Raw genomic sequence first — 14622 nt, 5'->3', positions numbered from 1 at the left:
GGGAATCATGGAACAAGATCAGGAATATTGGGACATGGACACAGAAACATGAATTTCTGAGGAGGAATGGAGGCATAAAAAGAGGAAGAGAATGAAGAAAGCAGAGGTTGGATTTGAATCTGAGGAAGACGGCGATAACAATGAATGGGCTGTCGAAGAAGAGTAGTGTTGTGAAGTGCAAACAGAATGAGCCGTGTGCCAGAGACCGAGTTCTGTAGGGGCAATAGAAGTGCATGAGGTTAAGTTAAGTGAGGTGGAAGGTGTTCTGAAGAGCTTGGAACCCGAGCTTAGCATCGTTGGACATGATAAAGAAGAATCTGGTCCAGCAGGAGTGAGGTTTTTGGAGAAAGTGGACCTTTCGCTTGGGCTGATCCATGTGGCTTCAGGGTGGGTGAGAAACTAGTTTTGTGCAGTTGAATCAGTGAACGTAAACTGTAGTGGACTTGTGATATTTGTTTGTTTCTTCTAATCAGAGGGAGCAGGCGCTCCGTGTCACACAACTTGGGTCAAGATCTGTATCTTACTTTGATCTTAGGAACAGGGTATTGAAAGCAGGGATTACTGGGGTAGTGTTAAGCGTGAAGGTGGAGCAATTGAAGTACAAGATCCTTGGAATTTTCCCACTGTTTGGTGCGATGCCCGCGCTGTTTGGTGCGACGCAAGGGTGGTGAAACAGAGGAGCCACCGGCAGTCCTTATGAGGTGTCAGAGTCGCTACCTGACAAAGTCATGTTAGGATATCTGTTATCCTGTTAGAGCTTTTGTGCCGAATCTACTGAGCTGTTTCAGGTGCAACTTTTATGGTCATGTAGCAGCAGTTTGTAAGAGGGAGTTTCCAAAATGTGGGAAGTGTGCAGGAAGGCATGGGATAGAGGATTGTGTAGTTTCAATCGATGAAGTTGTGCGTGTCAACTGTAGGGGGTGCCCATGTTGCTGGGGATCTGAAGTGTCCGGTGCGAGACAGACAGGTTGAGGTGGCTAGAGTCAGAGTAGTGTAGAAGGTGTCATATGCTGAGGCAGTGAAGAAATTAAAGGATGGGTCAAGGGTGCAAGTAGATTTGTGCCAGCACAAAGGGATAGGCCAACGAGTGATTTATTCTTCAGTAAGTTTGGCTTCTTATCGTTCATAGCAATGGCTTATGAATTGTACCACAGCAATGGAACTTAAATCACAGAAAATAGAGGTGGTGGCAGCTGCAGATAAGTATTAGGTACAGTACCAGTCAAAAGTTAGGAAACACCAACTAAACACCACATCATGGGTTGTTCTTTACTTTTACTATTTTCTACATTGTAGAATAATAGTGAAGACATCCAAACTATGAAATAACACATATAGTAGTACATCATGTAGTAACCAAAAAAGTGTTAAATAAAAATGTATTTTATATTTGAGATTCTTCAAAGTAGCCACCCTTTGCCTTGAAAGCTTTGCACACTTGTGGCATTCTCTCAACCAGCTTCATGAGGTAGTCACCTGGAATGCATTTCAATTACCAGGTGTGCCTTGTTAAAAGTTAGTGGAATTTCTTTCCTTCTTAATGCGTTTGAGTCAATCAGTTCTGTTGTAACAAGATAGGGGTGGTATACAGAACATAGCCCTATTTGGTAAAAGACCAAGTCCATATTATGGCAAGAACAGCTCAAATAAGAAAAGCAAAATGACAGTCCATCAGTACATTAAAACGAAGTTCAGTCAATACGGAAAATGTCAAGAACGTTTCTTCAAGTGCAGTTGCAAAAAACATCAAGTGCTATGATGAAACTGGCTCATGAGTACTGCCACAGGAAAGGAAGACCCAGAGTTACCTCTGCTGCAGAGGATAAGTTCATTTGAGTTACCAGCCTCAGAAATCACAGCCCAAATAAATGCTTCAGTGTTCAAGTAACAGTCACATCTCAACATCAACTGTTCAGAAGAGACTGCGTGAATCAGGCCTTCATGGTCAAATTGGTGCAAAGAAACCACTATTAAAAAGGACACCACTTGCTTGGGCCAAGGAACACGATCAATGGACCTTAGACCGGTGGAAATCTGTCCTTTGGTCTGATGAGTCCAGATTTGAGATTATTGGTTCCAACTGCCATCTCTTTGTGAGATGTAGAGTAGATGAACAGATGATCTCTGCATGTGTGGTTCCCACCGTGAAGCATGGAGGAGGTGGTGTGATGGTGCTTTGCTGGTGACACGGTCAGTCATTTATTTAGAATTCAAGGCACACTTAACCAGCATGAATATCACAGTGATACACAGCATTCTCCAGTGATACACCATCCCAGCTGGTTTGCGCTTACTGGGAATATAATTTGTTTTTCAACAGGACAATGACCCAACAAACCTTCCGGCTGTGTAAAGGCTATTTGACCAAGGAATGATGGAGCGCTGCATCAGATGACTTGGCCTCCATAATCCCCCAACCTCAACCCAATTGAGATGGTGTGGGATGTGTTAGACCACAAAGTGAAGGAAAAGCAGTCAACAAGTGCTCAGCATATGTCGGAACTCCTTCAAGACTGTTGGAAAAGCATTCCTCATGAAGCTGGTTGAGAGAATGCCAAGAGTTTGCAAAGCTGCCATCAAGGCAAATGGTGGCTACTCTGAAAAATCTCAAATATATTTTGATTTGTTTAACACTTTTTTGGTTACTACATGATTCCATGTGTTATTTCATAGCTTTGATGTCTTCACTATTATTCTACAATGTATAAAATAGTTTTTTTTTTTTTAGAAAAACCCTGAGAATGAGTAGGTGTGTCCAAACTTTTGACTGGTACTGTTTATGAGATTTGACTTCAGAAGAGTTACAGGGTGCGTTGAGTGGTGGTGTCTCCTCCTCCCAGGCTGTTTGCATAGTGCTGGAATGGGGTATTGGATTTTTAATCCCCCTTCCTTTTTATATCACAAATGTAACGTGATTGAACACACACTACAGCACAGTAGGTGGCTGCATGCACAAACAAAATGTGCGAACGCAATGATACCAAAGAAGAAAGCATAGGTTGTTGTAGCCAAAGATTTGTCTAATTATACCAAGATAGACCACAGCCTGTCGTTTGAAATGGACAGTCAGTGGATAGAACAAGCAAGGTGGGCAGAGTCAAGCACGAGCTAGCGAGATCCTATTGGCGCATTCTAGCGAATATTTGCATATTTCCCTTAGGGAATGCATGTGAAATAACTCAATTTGCCATTGCATTCCAAACAACGCAACTTTTTAAATCTTTGAAAAGGGGTAAAGTCTACAAAACGTAGTTCACTCTGTAAGTAACATATTTCAGTTTTGCGTTAAGAAAACTGTATTGAGATCGAATGTTTAATCGATTAGAACATTAGCAGAATCTCCCAAATCCCCCCCCCCCCTTCACGTTCTTCAATGCTGCGACTTGATTGCTAGTTGAAATTTCTGCTCTTCACTACGTTGTCAGTTTATCCCACATTTCACTGATCTTAGTAGCAGAAAGCATTTTTTTGCCTGCAGTTTTTAGTTTGGCTATTTGTTTCCCCCTCCTTCAGCGCGCACCCACACCCGGGGGCGCCCATGTGCGGGTGGGGCCCGGTAAATTGCCACCCTGGGCAGCTGCCCATGTCGCTCCAACCTAAATCTGCCACTGATTTGTATTAGTCTATAATTAAATATATTTTGTATTAGTCTATAATTAAATCTCTTTGCCAAAATGTGTCATCTCTCCCATGTCTTACTCGACTAGTATTTTTGAAAGTAAGGATAATTATTCAGCCATTTATTGCTTGCCAACATTTCACTCCCTCCTCTGTTATATTAAACACACGTACATGTATTATTCATTTCGGTTGCCTTTCCTGACGTGAAGTTTGTTCTATATATAAAGTATTTGACTCTAGCCACAAAATTAAGAAAATTAGAAGGGGGGGGGGTTCTGGTAGGGTGGTGATTTTCGGCACAACACCGGCCATCCCCCCGCTACTGGAGTGGAAACGCCAAGCGGATGCTTCACATTTATACATCCGGTGAAATATCTATCTCATTCTAGCACCGCTGTCTAGTCGCGGCTAAAACAGAGTACATTAGCATGGAATGAAGAATCTAACATACAGTTGCATAAAACTACGATTTGTTACTAGTTCAGGCATGGATGGTCATGAATCTATAAGCCGCTTTTACTACCCAGCTAGAGTCTAGCTAACACTAGTTTTTCCAGAGCCCTGCAACATTCTCTTTGTTCCCGCGTTGACTGACAACTAGCCAGAGGGGAATACAATGGCTAACTGGTTGGCTAGTAGTAGCGAATATAACGTTAACTAGCTTATGTCGACGAAGCGAACTTGCCAAAAACCCAGAGACGGCATTAAGGTCGAGGTAAATACGCGGAGACAGAACAGTTATCATGTATACTTAAGATAACATTAGATACCTAGCTAACGTTAGCTAGCAATGATAACAAGATGCGCTAGCTAGATGGGAAGGAGAGCTAACGTTAATGTTAGCTCGTACTAGCCAACTCACATTCATATTAAATCAAAATGCGCACCATTTAATGGCCATTGTTAAATCGATTAGTAACTCACGATTGGAAAAATTCTTCATGTTTAAACAATATTCAAGATGTCCCGTCGACTTCACCTGTTCGACCATGCCTAACATAGCCAATTACCATAGCTACATTTGACAGATGATTTTAGGAATTGTCTGAGCTAGTCTTTGTTTGGAGGGCCTGTGCGTGAGAAACCATTTACTAGCGAGTCCTGTAATTTAACAACTCGCAGTCTTAATTTCTACTTTCCCGCTGCTAATTCCCATTCACACTACCATCAAATAAAAAGAAACAGTCAAATGCGGAGATTTCGATTCGAGGTAAAGCGAAATCGGATAGCAATCATTGGCCGGAGCCAGCCACAAACCTCCGATACAGCCCTGGTTGGTTAGCTTCTCTAAACGGCCGTGTGGTTGGACAGAAAATGGCTGCGAGAGAACCAGTCCCAGCGCGAAGCTCTGCGTCCCAAAATCTCTATCTCACTCTGCCGCTAGGGGAGCAATGTTTTCACTGTCCAATAGACCTGTCTTCTACTACTGGTACCTGGAAATTAGGCTACTCGTCATATAGATGCAGAACAAGTTTTTGAATATTTTATTTTTATTCACTAGACGGTTTGTTGGACTCAATCTCAACTCACAAAACAAGTCACACATATAACCCTTAACAAAAAAAGATTGACTAATATTTTGGACAATCTTTTTTCATAAGGGAAGGAAGTAACTGCAATATTATTGTCTCACATTGTCAGAACTAGGGTATGGTAATTGAGGTAATTTAGACTTTATTCACTTTAAAAAAATGTATACATATATGGTATTTATATATATATATATATATATCTGTGTCAATGAGGGGGATAGAACATATGGTTCAAGAGAAAATAGCTAAGTTTTTTTCACAACTGCCACCAGTTTGGTGCCAAAACATTTACAACAAAGACATTTAGACATAGTAAAATAAATAAGTGTGTAAATGGATATTTCATGCTGAAACTTGAGGCCTCATATTAAACACCAATGTTTTTATTTTTTATTTAACTAGGCAAGTCAGTTAAGAACAATTTCTTATTTTTAATGACGGCCTAGGAACAGTGGGTTAACTGCCTGTTCAGGGGCAGAACGACAGATTTTTACATTGTCTGCTCTGGGATATGAACTTGCAACCTTTCAGTTACTAGTCCAATGCTCTAACCACTAGGCTAAGTTGATGGTTTTTATTTAGGATCATGTTTTACAGCTTGGTCAGTAAATGTTTTATTTTAAAATCATCTTCTTTCATTATTTTATATATTTTACATGTGAGAAGGCCGCAGGGCCAGAAATAATTACAGACCTTTGATCATCTGCAGTACCCAAAAAGACCACTAGATGCCATTTTATAAAATAATACAAATATACATGTGTACAAAACATTAGGAATGCCTGTTTTTCCATGACGTAGACTGACCAGGTGAAAGCAATGATTCCTTAAGATAACAATAGCGAGGCTATATACAGGGGTTACTGGTTAATTGATGTATTTGATGTAATATGTACATGTAGGCAGAGTTATTAAAGTGACTATGTATAGATAATAACAGAGAGTAGCAGCAGCAGCGTAGAACGGGGGGCAATGCAAATAGTCTGGGTAGCCATTTGATTAGATGTTCAGGAGTCTTATGGCTTGGGGGTAGAAGCTGTTTAGAAGCCTCTTGGATCTAGACTTGGTGCTCCAGTACTGCTTGCCGTGCGGTAGCAGAGAGAGCAGTCTATGACTAGGGTAGCTGGAGTCTTAGACAATTTTTAGGGCCTTCCTCTGACACCGCCTGGTATAGAGGCCCTGGATGGCAAGAAGCCACCCAGGAGCCAATCAACAGCCTGATCAACTCTATACAAAGGAGATGTCACACTGCATGAGGCAAATGGTGATCACTCCAGATACAGATACCTGTGACCAGAAGCACATCTGTATTCCCAGTCGTGAAATCCATAGATTAGGACCTAATGAATTTATTTAAATTGACTTATTTCCTTATATGAACTAACTCAGTCAAATCTTTTAAATTTGCATTGTATGTTGCGTTTATATTTTTGTTCAGTATTTGAACTTTACCAGTTGTCTGTGCAGTTGGTCCTTCAGCCAGTCGAAACAAAGAGACAAAATCTCCACAAAAAAGTATTGTTTATCTGACTTTTTAGAGCGCCTGTACTGCCGTTCAAATTTATATAACCTGGCACATGCGAAAAACCATGTAAACACCTGCAGACTTCGGTTACTTTCGTCATGTGCACGAGCAAACAAATCTTGATTGTTAATGGCAGAGAACTGCATTATGAAGTCGGATTAATAACACTCTCCTGTGGATATTGTCTCAAATTTCAACCAACTGATGGACCAACACCACAAAGCAATCGTCTGAATAAATTCAAATAAATGTATTAAACATTTGACTTGTAAAGGGAATGTTTAGAATTTCTCAACTGTGTGTGGAGTTGCCTACATAATTTGAAGGCATTGCTACGTTTCGTGCCTACTTTTACCCAGGCAGAATCAAAGGAGAATAGTATAAGATGAAGCACCCAGGGTGTCAGTCTCCAGTGGGAACCTGCTCCCCTATGAGCCAGAGCAGGAAGAAGGCCAGAGCGAGGAGGGCCGTGCCCAATAGATCCCCAGAGCGGTGAGGTAGGGGATGGAGTAACTGTCTGGGTCCTTGCCCGTCCACCACAGGCAATGGACCATCCGGTCAGCAAGACAGCAGAGTGAAGACCTGAGAGAAGAGAACACAGAGGAAGATATACTGAAGGGAGAAAAATAGTGAGTCAGCCCTTTATTATAGTATACACTGACTATACCAAACATTAAGATCACCCCCCTTTTGCCCTCAGAACAGCCTCAGTTCGTCGGGGTATGGACTCTACAAGGTGTCAAAAGCGTTTCACAGGGATGCTGGTCCATGTTAACTCCAATGCTTCCCACAGTTGTGTCAAGTTGGCTAGATGTCCATTGGCTGGTGGACCATTCTTGACACACACGGGAAACCGTTGACCGTGAAAAACCCAGCATCATTGCAGTTCTTGACACACTCAAACCGGTGTGCCTGGCACCTACTACCATACCCTGTTCAAAGGCACTTCAATCTTTTGTCTTCGCCATTCACCCTCTGAATGGCACACATACACATTCCATGTCTCAAAAGGCTTAAAAATAATTTGTCCCTTCAACTACACTGATTTGGAGTGGATTTAACAAGTGACATCCATAAGGGCTCATACAGTAGCTTTCACCTGGTCAGTCTATGTCATGGAAAGAGCAGGTGTTCTTAATGTTTGGTATATTCCGTATCAGTGTTAATAAAGGAGCAGAGGAGAAATAACCCACTTATGACTACTGAGACACATGAATTGGCCTAACTGATCTCTCTTGCTTCATGGTTTACCTGTAGAAAAGCTGCAGCTAAGAAGGTGATAGACAGGAGCAGCACCTGGGCAGAGCGATGATTGGCTCTTGTCAGAGAGGTATAGATAGTTAAACTGACAGGTAAAAGACACTGACAACAGAAGATTTAATTAATGTTGTGTTCACATGCATGTTACATTTACATTACATTTAAGTCATTTAGCAGACGCTCTTATCCAGAGCGACTTACAAATTGGTGCGTTCACCTTATGACATCCAGTGGAACTGCCACTTTACAATAGTGCATCTAAATCTTTTAAGGGGGGTGAGAAGGATTACTTTATCCTATCCTAGGTATTCCTTAAAGAGGTGGGGTTTCAGGTGTCTCCGGAAGGTGGTGATTGACTCCGCTGTCCTGGCGTCGTGAGGGAGTTTGTTCCACCATTGGGGGGCCAGAGCAGCGAACAGTTTTGACTGGGCTGAGCGGGAACTGTACTTCCTCAGTGGTAGGGAGGCGAGCAGGCCAGAGGTGGATGAACGCAGTGCCCTTGTTTGGGTGTAGGGCCTGATCAGAGCCTGGAGGTACTGAGGTGCCGTTCCCCTCACAGCTCCGTAGGCAAGCACCATGGTCTTGTAGCGGATGCGAGCTTCAACTGGAAGCCAGTGGAGAGAGCGGAGGAGCGGGGTGACGTGAGAGAACTTGGGAAGGTAGAACACCAGACGGGCTGCGGCGTTCTGGATGAGCTGTAGGGGTTTAATGGCACAGGCAGGGAGCCCAGCCAACAGCGAGTTGCAGTAATCCAGACGGGAGATGACAAGTGCCTGGATTAGGACCTGCGCCGCTTCCTGTGTGAGGCAGGGTCGTACTCTGCGGATGTTGTAGAGCATGAACCTACAGGAACGGGCCACCGCCTTGATGTTATTTGAGAACGACAGGGTGTTGTCCAGGATCACGCCAAGGTTCTTAGCGCTCTGGGAGGAGGACACAATGGAGTTGTCAACCGTGATGGCGAGATCATGGAACGGGCAGTCCTTCCCGGGAGGAAGAGCAGCCCGTCTTGCCGAGGTTCAGCTTGAGGTGATGATCCGTCATCCACACTGATATGTCTGCCAGACATGCAGAGATGCGATTCGCCACCTGGTCGTCAGAAGGGGGAAAGGAGAAGATTAATTGTGTGTCGTCTGCATAGCAATGATAGGAGAGACCATGTGAGGTTATGACAGAGCCAAGTGACTTGGTGTATAGCGAGAATAGGAGAGGGCCTAGAACAGAGCCCTGGGGGACACCAGTGGTGAGAGCACGTGGTGAGGAGACAGATTCTCGCCACGCCACCTGGTAGGAGCGACCTGTCAGGTAGGACGCAATCCAAGCGTGGGCCGCGCCGGAGATGCCCAACTCGGAGAGGTGGGAGAGGAGGATCTGATGGTTCACAGTATCGAAGGCAGCCGATAGGTCTAGAAGGATGAGAGCAGAGGAGAGAGAGTTAGCTTTAGCAGTGCGGAGCGCCTCCGTGATACAGAGAAGAGCAGTCTCAGTTGAATGACTAGTCTTGAAACCTGACTGATTTGGATCAAGAAGGTCATTCTGAGAGAGATAGCGGGAGAGCTGGCCAAGGACGGCACGTTCAAGAGTTTTGGAGAGAAAAGAAAGAAGGGATACTGGTCTGTAGTTGTTGACATTGGAGGGATCGAGTGTAGGTTTTTTCAGAAGGGGTGCAACTCTCGCTCTCTTGAAGACGGAAGGGACGTAGCCAGCGGTCAGGGATGAGTTGATGAGCGAGGTGAGGTAAGGGAGAAGGTCTCCGGAAATGGTCTGGAGAAGAGAGGAGGGATAGGGTCAAGCGGGCAGGTTGTTGGGCGGCCGGCCGTCACAAGACGCGAGATTTCATCTGGAGAGAGAGGGGAGAAAGAGGTCAGAGCACAGGGTAGGGCAGTGTGAGCAGAGCCAGCGGTGTCGTTTGACTTAGCAAACGAGGATCGGATGTCGTCGACCTTCTTTTCAAAATGGTTGACGAAGTCATCTGCAGAGAGGGGGGAGGGGGAGGAGGATTCAGGAGGGAGGAGAAGGTGGCAAAGAGCTTCCTAGGGTTAGAGGCAGATGCTTGGAATTTAGAGTGGTAGAAAGTGGCTTTAGCAGCAGAGACAGAAGAGGAAAATGTAGAGAGGAGGGAGTGAAAGGATGCCAGGTCCGCAGGGAGGCGAGTTCTCCTCCATTTCCGCTCGGCTGCCCGGAGCCCTGTTCTGTGAGCTCGCAATGAGTCGTCGAGCCACGGAGCGGGAGGGGAGGACCGAGCCGGCCTGGAGGATAGGGGACATAGAGAGTCAAAGGATGCAGAAAGGGAGGAGAGGAGGGTTGAGGAGGCAGAATCAGGAGATAGGTTGGAGAAGGTTTGAGCAGAGGGAAGAGATGATAGGATGGAAGAGGAGAGAGTAGCGGGGAGAGAGAGCGAAGGTTGGGACGGCGCGATACCATCCGAGTAGGGGCAGTGTGGGAAGTGTTGGATGAGAGCGAGAGGGAAAAGGATACAAGGTAGTGGGTGGAGACTTGGAGGGAGTTGCAATGAGGTTAGTGGAAGAACAGCATCTAGTAAAGATGAGGTCGAGCGTATTGCCTGCCTTGTGAGTAGGGGGAAGGTGAGAGGGTGAGGTCAAAAGAGAGAGGAGTGGAAAGAAGGAGGCAGAGAGGAATGAGTCAAAGGTAGACGTGGGGAGGTTAAAGTCGCCCAGAACTGTGAGAGGTGAGCCGTCCTCAGGAAAGGAGCTTATCAAGGCATCAAGCTCATTGATGAACTCTCCGAGGGAACCTGGAGGGCGATAAATGATAAGGATGTTAAGCTTGAAAGGGCTGGTAACTGTGACAGCATGGAATTCAAAGGAGGCGATAGACAGATGGGTAAGGGGAGAAAGAGAGAATGACCACTTGGGAGAGATGAGGATCCCGGTGCCACCACCCCGCTGACCAGAAGCTCTCGGGGTGTGCGAGAACACGTGGGCGGACGAAGAGAGAGCAGTAGGAGTAGCAGTGTTATCTGTGGTGATCCATGTTTCCGTCAGTGCCAAGAAGTCGAGGGACTGGAGGGAGGCATAGGCTGAGATGAACTCTGCCTTGTTGGCCGCAGATCGGCAGTTCCAGAGGCTACCGGAGACCTGGAACTCCACGTGGGTCGTGCGCGCTGGGACCACCAGATTAGGGTGGCCGCGGCCACGCGGTGTGGAGCGTTTGTATGGTCTGTGCAGAGAGGAGAGAACAGGGATAGACAGACACATAGTTGACAGGCTACAGAAGAGGCTACGCTAATGCAAAGGAGATTGGAATGACAAGTGGACTACACGTCTCGAATGTTCAGAAAGTTAAGCTTACGTAGCAAGAATCTTATTGACTAAAATGATTAAAATGATACAGTACTGCTGAAGTAGGCTAGCTGGCAGTGGCTGCGTTGTTGACTTTGTAGGCTAGCTGGCAGTGGCTGCGTTGTTGACACTACACTAATCAAGTCGTTCCGTTGGGTGTGATAGTTTCGACAGTGCTGCTATTCGGGGCTAGCTGGCTAGCTAGCAGTGTTGATTACGTTACGTTGCGTTAAAAGAACGACAATAGCTGGCTAGCTAACCTAGAAAATCGCTCTAGACTACACAATTATCTTTGATACAAAGACGGCTATGTAGCTAGCTATGTAGCTAGCTACGATCAAACAAATCAAACCGTTGTACTGTAATGAAATGAAATGAAAATGTGATACTACCTGTGGAGCGAAGCGGAATGCGACCGGGTTGTTGAGTGAGGAAGTTCAATTCGGTGGACGTTGGCTAGCTGTTGGCTAGCTAGCAGTGTCTCCTACGTTAAGGACGACAAATAGCTGGCTAGCTAACCTCGGTAAATTAAGATAATCACTCTAAGACTACACACTCTAAACTACACAATTATCTTGGATACGAAGACAGCAAAGACAACTATGTAGCTAGCTAACACTACACTAATCAGGTCATTCAGTTGAGTGTAATGTTAAAGGGATTGGTCATGTGTGTGTCATTACCTGAGCTACAAAAGGTCCTGCAGGGGTTGTAGCAGCTCCTTCGATCCTCAGGCACCTGCCTGCAGATCAGTGGTGATGCGACTGGACTAGTTGGCAACCAAGTTCCCCCCAACAACCTAGATTGAGATGAGGAGGAGAGACACAATGATCATATGCATTATGACTTACCATTTTCTTGAAGGATCCTGAATGTGTGCTCCTAAAAACCCAGCTCCCCGTCTTACTACTCATAACTGGCGTGTAGACTAACATTCCCGCCATGTTCGGGTCTTATACAGTTGTGTTCAGGATGCTCCGATGTTCCGATCTAGTATCATCCGATACTAGAGAAGAAAAAAAATTGAAGCATGGTATTTCCATGAAGTTCACAAAATTTGAATGCTGTGACTGGTCTTCAGGGGCACGGAACAGGGTAGCAGACCTGCTGATGACCATGGCAGTGATGATTGGTTCCCAGCCTGTGTAGAGTAGGATGCAACTGTCTGTGTTTCTGAAGGAGACGACCACCCATAGATGGGTCAGGCAGAGGCAGATCAGACACACCAGGTACGCCATATAGGGATAATACTCTGTGGAGACAGAGAGGAGCAGACATACTTGCTAAACAAACACAGTTGATAGCCAGACAGACTAGTGTCAGAGCCATAAATGTAGCTATGACTCTCCAGTAAATGGGCCAGACTGCCCCCTAGTTACCTAAAACTCTCTCTCTTTCTCACTGCCCCTCTCAACTACCCCCCCACCCCTTCCTTCCTCTTCTCTATGCCTGCTGCTCTCTCCCCTCACCTATGCATTCATAGAGCCCCTGGCTGAGGCAGGCCAGGGTGATGAGGTCACCGAAGCTGGCAGCGGTGGGAGTGGCCACATTGTCTGGGTTGATGCCTATCCTCTTGGAGCCGATGATCACTCCCACCACGATCATCCCTGGGAGGACACAGTCGAGTGTGGTTCAGTCAACTATTCAGAGTTGCATGGCTCTCCAACCAAGGTGCATGAATTGAGGAGCAAAGAGGTGCACAAATGAAAGCAATGTGGTTACAGCTGGGCGAAGCAGCAGACTGGGGGAAGGCACAGGGGATGAAATAGCCTTGAGTGGCATTATTCACTTCCCCTTATATCCAGTGGTAAATTAAAAACCCGTAAACACAGATGGTGACATTGAAATTGTTGAAATAGAGTTTATATGTGCCTGGTATCTGGACCAATCAAGAAGTAACCTAGGGGCGGCAGGTAGCCTAGTGGTTAGAGAATTTGGCAAGTAACTGAAAGGTTGCTGGATCGAATCCCTGAGCTGACAAGGTAAAAATCTGTTGTTCTGCTGCTGAGCAAGGCAGTTAACCCACCCCTCTGATTCAGATGGGTTGGGTTAAATGTGGAAAACACATCTCGGTTGAAGGCAATCAGTTATACAACTTTCCCTAACCAGCATTCAAAATATAAAACCACATGAATAATGTATTTGACTGTCCTTGATCACAAGCTCTACAGAGTCTGGTCGGTCTCTCAGATTTTAAGCATTGGTTTTATTTGAGTCATCAAATTATTTAGCAACCAAAAGGTCTCTAATATGGAAGACACCTACAGTTTTAGTTGTATCCTGTGGTCTCTTTGCTGAATATTCTGTGTCCCATAGACAGAAAGAGCATGCAAGCTTTTGACTATGGTAAATGGTCATTAGTAATAATGATTCATGGATACACACGTGCCCCCGTGATAGAGAGGACGTGGTATGTAGAAAGACGCACCTTCCCTATAGCAACTGCAGTCTCACACTAAGATGCTAGTGAAGAGGGCCTTATTGCAGGGAGGAATTGGCATGCATGAACCTATGTCGGACAATGAGGTGATGTGAGGATAGGGATAAATGGTGTTTTTAAACTAGTGTTGGTGTTCGTCTGTTGCTGTAAATACCTAGCTAGCTGTTAGAGCTGTAATTTACAACCTGGGCCTCCCAAGGTCAGAATGGTACACTACATATGCACAAAAGTATATGGACACCCCTTCAAATGAGTGGATTTGGCTATTTCAGCCACACCCATTGCTGACAGGTGTATAAAACCGAGCACACAGCCATGCAATCTCCATAGACGAACATTGGCATTAGAATGGCCTAACTGAAGAGCTTAGTGACTTTCAATGTCGCACCGTCATAGGATTCCAACAAGTCAGTTCGTAAAATTTCTGCCCTGCTAGAGTTGCCCCGGTCAACTGTAAGTGCTGTCACTGTAAAGTGGAAACCTCTAGGAGCAACAATGGGTCAGCCGTTTAAGTGGTAGGCCACACAAGTTCATAGAACGGGACCACGCGTGAAGCGCGTAGTGCATAAAAAACGTCTATCCTCGGTTGCAACACTTACTACCGAGTTCCAGACTGCCACTGGAAGCAATGTCAGTACAAGAACTGTTCGTCTGGTGCTTCATGAAATGCGTGTCCATGGCCGAGCAGCCGCACACAAGCATAAGATCACCATGCGCAATGCCAACGCGTTCTCTGGAGTGATGAAAAACGCTTCACCATCTGACAGTCCGACGGATGAATCTGGGTTTGGCAGATAACAGGAGAACGCTGCCTGCTCCAATGCATAGTGCCAGCTGTAAAGTTTGGTGGAGGAGGAATAATGGTCTGGGGCTGTTTGTCATGGTTCAGGCCCCTTAGTTCCTGTGAAGGGAAATCTTAATGCTACAGCATACAATTACATT

At 45.3% G+C, this 14622-nt stretch overlaps 1 protein-coding gene and 1 pseudogene across 3 annotated transcripts in view; both read right to left on the bottom strand.

Moving 5' to 3' along the window:
- LOC115134441 (nuclear transcription factor Y subunit beta) overlaps positions 1 to 4988 on the bottom strand; it is a 37165-nt gene extending 32177 nt beyond the window's left edge. Inside the window, exon 1 of one of the 3 annotated variants that reach the window (XR_010464732.1) lies at positions 4879 to 4988. The gene's annotated coding sequence lies outside the window, so the exon portion shown is untranslated. Of the gene's footprint in view, positions 1 to 4545; positions 4819 to 4878 lie in introns of those variants that run through there. The other 2 variants (XM_029668408.2, XM_029668409.2) reach the window with 2 other exon arrangements.
- A 2092-nt stretch (positions 4989 to 7080) lies between these two features.
- Positions 7081 to 12869, bottom strand: LOC135573300 (solute carrier family 41 member 2-like; annotated as a pseudogene).
- Positions 12870 to 14622: the final 1753 nt, after the last annotated feature.

This window comes from Oncorhynchus nerka, linkage group LG9a, assembly GCF_034236695.1.
Source record: "Oncorhynchus nerka isolate Pitt River linkage group LG9a, Oner_Uvic_2.0, whole genome shotgun sequence".
Classification (NCBI taxonomy): domain Eukaryota; kingdom Metazoa; phylum Chordata; class Actinopteri; order Salmoniformes; family Salmonidae; genus Oncorhynchus; species Oncorhynchus nerka.
This window is presented reverse-complemented; position numbering and strand designations above follow the sequence as displayed.